This window comes from Syngnathus acus, chromosome 22 (assembly GCF_901709675.1).
Source record: "Syngnathus acus chromosome 22, fSynAcu1.2, whole genome shotgun sequence".
Lineage (NCBI taxonomy): Eukaryota > Metazoa > Chordata > Actinopteri > Syngnathiformes > Syngnathidae > Syngnathus > Syngnathus acus.
Window position 1 is genome coordinate 10139850 of NC_051106.1, and position 8774 is coordinate 10148623.

Sequence of the window (8774 nt, forward strand, 5' to 3'; positions counted from 1 at the left end):
GACGCCTCATTTTCAGACGGGAATTGCAGACATGGGGATTGATAGTGTCATTCGTACGAATAAGTGCACGCTTTTAATCCACTTTATATATATTAAAAAGGCGGTCATAGGGGTTTTTTTTCATAAGAGGTAGGTTTCAAACATGACGCTTTGTTGGAACAATTTGTTGCGCAAAGCGAACGTGGAGCACACGACGCATTTAATTGTTCGCCCACGTCGTGTTCATCACAGAGCTGATGCTGCTGACGATGTGCCACGTCGATGGCTATAAATGTGTGTATGAGTGCGTGCGTGCGTGCGTGCAGCTGGCCGTAGCGTACGTGCGCCTCTCTCTCGGTCTGACTGTCTGTCTGGCTGTCTCCAACCACATCTTGCAAGTGCTGGAGTTGTGAAGAAAGAAGACGCAAACATGTCAGACACTATTGAACAAGTGTAAGTCAATGGATGTTAAATTGTGCTCTCATTTGATGAATTCGAAGAAAATTGACTCCGATTTCAACGGATTTTTTTGGTTGCACTCATAGTGCAGCATCATAGAACGGTAACGTGCTTGAAAAATATGATAGCTTACATATTTGCATTTATGAATATTCATAACTAAGGCTCTTTGAAATAGAAAACGTTCCACGCCTCAAACCTAAATATTGAAGAAAGTAAAAGTTTTAGGTCATGTGTGTTATGAAATTGAGTGGTGGGAAAGGAATTCATATTATATGTCATATCAATAACCCTGCCATCAAAGAGCTTGGTGGTGAAGTTTCTTGATCCAACTTTTTGTATTGCTGCAACAACAGCCTTTGAGACAAGTGTTAAAAGAAGTATACTGTTTTCCTACACAGTAAATCTCCTGTAGAAAGGCCCAAAGTTGTCAATAGCAGGTTGAGGTCAGTTGAGGCCCAGGGGCTGTGTCATGATTCTTTCATCTTAAAGGCCTTTACACACACTGTGGACGTGCGCTGCCGGAGCATTGTCCAGCAACAAATAGTGCGCTGTAAAGATAGCAGTCTAGGGGTGTAAATCGCGGGTTTACCCCTACTAATTAGGGTTTCAAACTAGGGTTAGGGTTTCCGACTAGGGTTTTAAACCAAGGTTAGGGTTACAAACTAGGTTTTAAAGCTAGGGTTAGGGTTTCCAACGAGGGTTTCAAACTACTTTTAGGGTTTCTAAGATTGGGGTTTCTAACTAGGCTTTCAAAACTAGGGTTAGGGTTTTCGACTAGGGTTTCCAAAGTTAGGGTTAGGGTTAGGATTAGGGTTGGGGTTAGGGTTTCTAACTAGGCTTTCAAAACTAGGGTTAGGGTTAGGGTTAGAGTTAGAGTTAGGGTTAGGGTTAGGGTTAGGGTTACTAACTAGGCTTTCAAAACTAGAGTTAGGGTTAGGGTTAGGGTTTCTAACTAGGCTTTCAAAACTAGGGTTAGGGTTTCCGACTAGGGTTTCCAAGGAGTTTTGCCATCGCTAATTAGGGTCTCAAACTAGGCTCAGGGTTTCCGACTAGGGTTTTAAACCAAGGTTAGGGTTTCAAACTAGGTTTTAAAGCTAGGGTTAGGGTTTCCAACGGGGGTTTCAAACTACTTTTAGGGTTTCTAAGATTGGGGTTTCTAACTAGGCTTTCAAAACTAGGGTTAGGGTTTTCGACTAGGGTTTCCAAAGTTAGGGTTAGGGTTAGGATTAGGGTTGGGGTTAGGGTTTCTAACTAGGCTTTCAAAACTAGGGTTAGGGTTAGGGTTAGAGTTAGAGTTAGTTAGTTAGAGTTATTGTTAGAGTTAGGGTTAGGGTTAGGGTTAGGGTTACTAACTAGGCTTTCAAAACTAGAGTTAGGGTTAGGGTTAGGGTTTCTAACTAGGCTTTCAAAACTAGGGTTAGGGTTTCCGACTAGGGTTTCCAAGGAGTTTTGCCATCGCTAATTAGGGTCTCAAACTAGGCTCAGGGTTTCCGACTAGGGTTTTAAACCAAGGTTAGGGTTTCAAACTAGGTTTTAAAGCTAGGGTTAGGGTTTCCAACGAGGGTTTCAAACTACTTTTAGGGTTTCTAAGATTGGGGTTTCTAACTAGGCTTTCAAAACTAGGGTTAGGGTTTTCGACTAGGGTTTCCAAAGTTAGGGTTAGGGTTAGGATTAGGGTTGGGGTTAGGGTTTCTAACTAGGCTTTCAAAACTAGGGTTAGGGTTAGAGATAGAGAGAGTTAGGGTTAGGGTTAGGGTTAGAGTTAGGGTTAGGGTTACTAACTAGGCTTTCAAAACTAGAGTTAGGGTTAGGGTTTCTAACTAGGCTTTCAAAACTAGGGTTAGGGTTTCCGACTAGGGTTTCCAAGGAGTTTTGCCATCGCTAATTAGGGTCTCAAACTAGGCTCAGGGTTTCCGACTAGGGTTTTAAACCAAGGTTAGGGTTTCAAACTAGGTTTTAAAGCTAGGGTTAGGGTTTCCAACGGGGGTTTCAAACTACTTTTAGGGTTTCTAAGATTGGGGTTTCTAACTAGGCTTTCAAAACTAGGGTTAGGGTTTTCGACTAGGGTTTCCAAAGTTAGGGTTAGGGTTAGGATTAGGGTTGGGGTTAGGGTTTCTAACTAGGCTTTCAAAACTAGGGTTAGGGTTAGGGTTAGAGTTAGAGTTAGTTAGTTAGAGTTATTGTTAGAGTTAGAGTTAGGGTTAGGGTTAGGGTTAGGGTTACTAACTAGGCTTTCAAAACTAGAGTTAGGGTTAGGGTTAGGGTTTCTAACTAGGCTTTCAAAACTAGGGTTAGGGTTTCCGACTAGGGTTTCCAAGGAGTTTTGCCATCGCTAATTAGGGTCTCAAACTAGGCTCAGGGTTTCCGACTAGGGTTTTAAACCAAGGTTAGGGTTTCAAACTAGGTTTTAAAGCTAGGGTTAGGGTTTCCAACGAGGGTTTCAAACTACTTTTAGGGTTTCTAAGATTGGGGTTTCTAACTAGGCTTTCAAAACTAGGGTTAGGGTTTTCGACTAGGGTTTCCAAAGTTAGGGTTAGGGTTAGGATTAGGGTTGGGGTTAGGGTTTCTAACTAGGCTTTCAAAACTAGGGTTAGGGTTAGAGATAGAGAGAGTTAGGGTTAGGGTTAGAGTTAGGGTTAGGGTTACTAACTAGGCTTTCAAAACTAGAGTTAGGGTTAGGGTTTCTAACTAGGCTTTCAAAACTAGGGTTAGGGTTTCCGACTAGGGTTTCCAAGGAGTTTTGCCATCGCTAATTAGGGTCTCAAACTAGGCTCGGGGTTTCCGACTAGGGTTTTAAACCAAGGTTAGGGTTTCAAACTAGGTTTTAAAGCTAGGGTTAGGGTTTCCAACGGGGGTTTCAAACTACTTTTAGGGTTTCTAAGATTGGGGTTTCTAACTAGGCTTTCAAAACTAGGGTTAGGGTTTTCGACTAGGGTTTCCAAAGTTAGGGTTAGGGTTAGGATTAGGGTTGGGGTTAGGGTTTCTAACTAGGCTTTCAAAACTAGGGTTAGGGTTAGGGTTAGGGTTAGAGTTAGAGTTAGTTAGAGTTATTGTTAGAGTTAGAGTTAGGGTTAGGGTTACTAACTAGGCTTTCAAAACTAGAGTTAGGGTTAGGGTTAGGGTTTCTAACTAGGCTTTCAAAACTAGGGTTAGGGTTTCCGACTAGGGTTTCCAAGGAGTTTTGCCATCGCTAATTAGGGTCTCAAACTAGGCTCAGGGTTTCCGACTAGGGTTTTAAACCAAGGTTAGGGTTTCAAACTAGGTTTTAAAGCTAGGGTTAGGGTTTCCAACGAGGGTTTCAAACTACTTTTAGGGTTTCTAAGATTGGGGTTTCTAACTAGGCTTTCAAAACTAGGGTTAGGGTTTTCGACTAGGGTTTCCAAAGTTAGGGTTAGGGTTAGGATTAGGGTTGGGGTTAGGGTTTCTAACTAGGCTTTCAAAACTAGGGTTAGGGTTAGAGATAGAGAGAGTTAGGGTTAGGGTTAGGGTTAGAGTTAGGGTTAGGGTTACTAACTAGGCTTTCAAAACTAGAGTTAGGGTTAGGGTTTCTAACTAGGCTTTCAAAACTAGGGTTAGGGTTTCCGACTAGGGTTTCCAAGGAGTTTTGCCATCGCTAATTAGGGTTTCAAACTAGGCTCAGGGTTTCCGACTAGGGTTTTAAACCAAGGTTAGGGTTTCAAACTAGGTTTTAAAGCTAGGGTTAGGGTTTCCAACGAGGGTTTCAAACTACTTTTAGGGTTTCTAAGATTGGGGTTTCTAACTAGGCTTTCAAAACTAGGGTTAGGGTTTTCGACTAGGGTTTCCAAAGTTAGGGTTAGCGTTAGGATTAGGGTTGGGGTTAGGGTTTCTAACTAGGCTTTCAAAACTAGGTTTAGGGTTAGAGTTAGGGTTAGAGTTAGAGTTAGGGTTAGGGTTAGGGTTAGAGTTAGGGTTACTAACTAGGCTTTCAAAACTAGAGTTAGGGTTAGGGTTTCTAACTAGGCTTTCAAAACTAGGGTTAGGGTTTCCGACTCGGGTTTCCAAGGAGTTTTGCCATCGCTAATTAGGGTTTCAAACTAGGCTCAGGGTTTCCGACTAGGGTTTTAAACCAAGGTTAGGGTTTCAAACTTGGTTTTAAAGCTAGGGTTAGGGTTTCCAACGAGGGTTTCAAACTACTTTTAGGGTTTCTAAGATTGGGGTTTCTAACTAGGCTTTCAAAACTAGGGTTAGGGTTTTCGACTAGGGTTTCCAAAGTTAGGGTTAGGGTTAGGATTAGGGTTGGGGTTAGGGTTTCTAACTAGGCTTTCAAAACTAGGGTTAGGGCTAGAGTTAGAGTTAGGGTTAGGGTTAGGGTTAGAGTTAGGGTTAGGGTTACTAACTAGGCTTTCAACACTAGAGTTAGGGTTAGGGTTTCTAACTAGGCTTTCAAAACTAGGGTTAGGGTTTCCAACTAGGGTTTCCAAGGAGTTTTGCCATCGCTAATTAGGGTTTCAAACTAGGCTCAGGGTTTCCGACTAGGGCTTTAAACCAAGGTTAGGGTTTCAAACTAGGTTTTAAAGCTAGGGTTAGGGTTTCCAACGAGGGTTTCAAACTACTTTTAGGGTTTCTAAGATTAGGGTTTCTAACTAGGCTTTCAAAACGAGGGTTAGGGTTTCCGACCAGGGTTTCCAAGGAGTTTTGCCATTGCTAATTAAAGTTTCAAACAAGGGGTAGGGTTTCCGACTAGGGTTTTAAACCAAGCTTAGGGTTACAAACTAGGTTTTAAAGCTAAGGTTAGGGTTTCCAACGAGGGTTTCAAACTACTTTTAGGGTTTCTAAGATTAGGGTTTTTAACTAGGCTTTCAAAACGAGGGTTAGGGTTTCCGACCAGGGTTTCCAAGGAGTTTTGCCATTGCTAATTAGGGTTTCAAGCTAGGGTTAGGGTTTCCGACTAGGGCAGGGGTGTCAAACTCTTTTTTTTTTTTTAAAAACGGGCGATATAGATCGATGTTTACGTTTAGCATCGATGCCAACAAATCGTAGAGCATTATATCGATTAATCGATGTGTATCGATGAATCGTTACACCCCTATTGCAGTCACTTCTTGTAAAGTGGCAGGCTTTGTGAACAAAACTTCATCCTCTGGCATTCAATTTAAAGTGCAGCTCTGTGCCCGTTACTGGTCCGCACATGGGCCGTCCGGCCCTCCATCTGGTCCATCAAGAAGCACTCATCTGAGCAGTCCATAAAACCTCTGAAAATATTGGAGCTGGGTTGCAATTCTATCATATGAAACCACTGAACCGAAGTGGAGAGATTTAGCTTTGATTCGTATTAAATCTTTGGCTGTTATTTTTTTCTTTGCTGGCATGATGGTTTTGTAATCGCTTTGAATTAAGACAGTTCAATGACTATATATTTACCCTTGCCTTTATAAAACAAGCAGAACTTACACACTTTGATGTTGGGCGGGTTGATATGTTTGCGATTTCTTTCCGTGCCTTGTTTTGAGTTTGGAAGTGTGTCTTTTAGCTGTCAAAAAATGGCCAACCTTCAGCTCAAGGGGCTGACGGCAGAGGACGAGTTCCCTGATCTCAGTAAACACAACAACCACATGGCCAAGTTCTTAACCATGGACATGTACAAAACACTGAGGGAGCGGACCACCCCCAATGGCTTTACTATAGACCGGGTCATCCAGACAGGCGTGGATAATCCAGGTAAATCACTTGCCGCCGCCGCCGCCGTCATTGAATACATGCTGATGTGGCATTCTTTGACTTGCGCAGGTCACCCCTTCATCATGACGGTTGGCTGTGTGGCTGGAGACGAGGAGTCATACGAGGTCTTCAAAGAGCTGCTTGACCTTGTGATCGAGGACAGACACGGAGGATACAAACCAACAGACATGCATAAGACCGACCTCAACCCGGACAACCTCGTGGTACGAGGATCACGTGACGCATCCACTGGCCATTTCCACTTTGACCAAAAATGTGTGTCGCTTCAAGGGGGGCGACGATCTCGACCCAGAGTATGTTTTGAGCTCCCGAGTGCGAACGGGCCGCAGCATCCGCGGCTTCTGCCTGCCGCCGCTCTGCCGACGTGGCGAGAGACGTGCTGTGGAGAAGCTCTCCATTGAAGGTACGCAAAAATGAGCCGAATGGAAAGTTAGTGGGAAAATAAACACCCTTTGTGTGCAGTCTTGGCTTCGCTAACCGGAGACCTACAGGGGAAGTACTATTCCTTGAGAAACCTGTCAGATGGCGAGCAGCAGCAGCTGATTGACGACCACTTGCTTTTTGACAAACCCGTGTCCCCTCTGCTGCTGGCATCGAGAATGGCCCGGGACTGGCCCAGCGCCAGAGGCATCTGGTGAGAAAGACTCTCGGAAAGGGCGTGAAAATGGAAAGATGCTGATATTTGCTGACTTTCAAGGTATAATGAAAACAAGACATTTTTGGTGTGGGTGAACGAAGAAGACCATCTACGAGTCATCTCCATGCAGAAGGGTGGCAACTTGAAGGAAGTGTTTACTCGCTTCTGCACCGGACTCACAGAGGTTTGTTTAACCCTGTGCCTTCACGCTCCGATGATCTGAAAGTCTGGTGTCAATGATGTGCCCGTGTCCTTTTTAGATTGAATCTTTGTATAAGAACAAAGGCTTTTCTTTCATGTGGAACGAGCACCTGGGCTACATTCTGACCTGCCCGTCCAACCTGGGCACGGGTCTGCGTGCCGGTGTGCACGTGAAGCTGCCAAATATGAGCAAACACCCAGAGTTTAAAGAGGTCCTTAAAAGGCTGAGGCTGCAGAAGCGTGGAACAGGTATCTTTCTGCCGTCGTCATTTCAAGTTAGTCCCTGAACTGAAGTTGTGTTCATATCATTTCATCCACTAGGTGGCGTGGACACGGATGCCGTGGATGGAGTCTTTGACATCTCAAACTCTGACAGACTGGGCTTCTCTGAGGTGGAGCTGGTGCAGATGGTCGTTGATGGCATCAAGCTGCTGGTGGAGATGGAAAAGAAACTGGCGGCGGGGGAGTCCATCGACAATCTCATGCCCACCCAAAAGTAGAAGCAAGACCAGCCCTTAGAAACGAATTGAATGAAATGTTCCACAGCATCTATCATGTTCAAAATACGCTACAATCAAACTGTTTTGCATTCTTTCACTTGGAATAAAAGGCAAAAGTTGACAAGTTCACATGGACTCAAATTAAAAAAGCTTTTAAATAACACTGTTTGAATGTTCTGAAGCATGCTGGGTACAGCATTTCAGCACTGCATGTCTGAAGAGGAAATTGGAGCATTGCCTCTGAATAACATAGCTCTTCCATGGGGAGTTGATGGCTGGCACGCTGGCTGGCTGGCTGGCTGGCCGACTAGCTGGCTGAGAAGGTTCCCGAAGTTTTATGTTCCTTGTCATTGCTAGCGTGGAGCAAAGACGTTTGGCTTTTACCATCCGTTATGAAAAGTAACCAATTGAGAAAGAAGACTGCACACACATTGGATAGAGAAAGTCTATACACCCCATTCAAATGAGGTCAATTTGAAATCCAAAGATATTTTCAGAAGATTATCCGTTTCGGCTGCGTAATGGCGAAGTCGTGCTTTGGCGCCATCTAATAACAGGACGCCTCCTGATTGGCTGTTGGATCTGTGACATCACTTGGAAACCATATTGGAACGCGGCCCCGAGGACTAGAGCTTGACACCTGTGACCTTTGACCATGATATTTCCCTAATAAAGTGGCCTGTTATTAGGTACACTTGAAAATGGCGGTGTACCTAATGGAGTGTCCGTGTGATTCCCTCGTTAAGTGCACCTGCGTGAAAAGTTTTAGCCTCTGCGGAACGTGAAAGGAGCTAAAACTTTTCCCGCAGGTGCGCTTAACGAGGGTCACTTGGAAAACATGTTGGAACGCGGCCCCGAGGACTAGAGCTTGACACCTGTGACCTTTGACCATGATATTTCCCTAATAAAGTGGCCTGTTATTAGGTACGCTTGAAAATGGCGGTGTACCTAATGGAGTGTCCGTGTGATTCCCTCGTTAAGCGCACCTGCGTGAAAAGTTTTAGCTCCTGCGGAACGTGAAAGTGACCAAAAAGTTTTCACGCAGGTGCGCTTAACGAGGGTCACTTGGAAAACATGTTGGAACGCGGCCCCGAGGACTAGAGCTTGACACGTGACCTTTGACCATGACATTTCCCTAATAAAGTGGCCTGTTATTAGGTACGCTTGAAAATGGCGGTGTACCTAATGGTGTGTCCGTGGCATTTCCTCGTTAAGCGCACCTGCGGGAAAAGTTTTAGCCTCTGCGGAACGTGAAAGGAGCTAAAACTTTTCCCGCAGGTGCGCTTAACGAGGGT

The 8774-nt window shown here is 44.4% G+C and overlaps 1 pseudogene; it reads left to right on the forward strand.

Annotated features, from left to right (window-relative positions):
- Positions 1-310: 310 nt before the first annotated feature.
- Positions 311-7642, forward strand: LOC119115818 (annotated as a pseudogene).
- The last annotated feature ends 1132 nt before the right edge of the window (positions 7643-8774 follow it).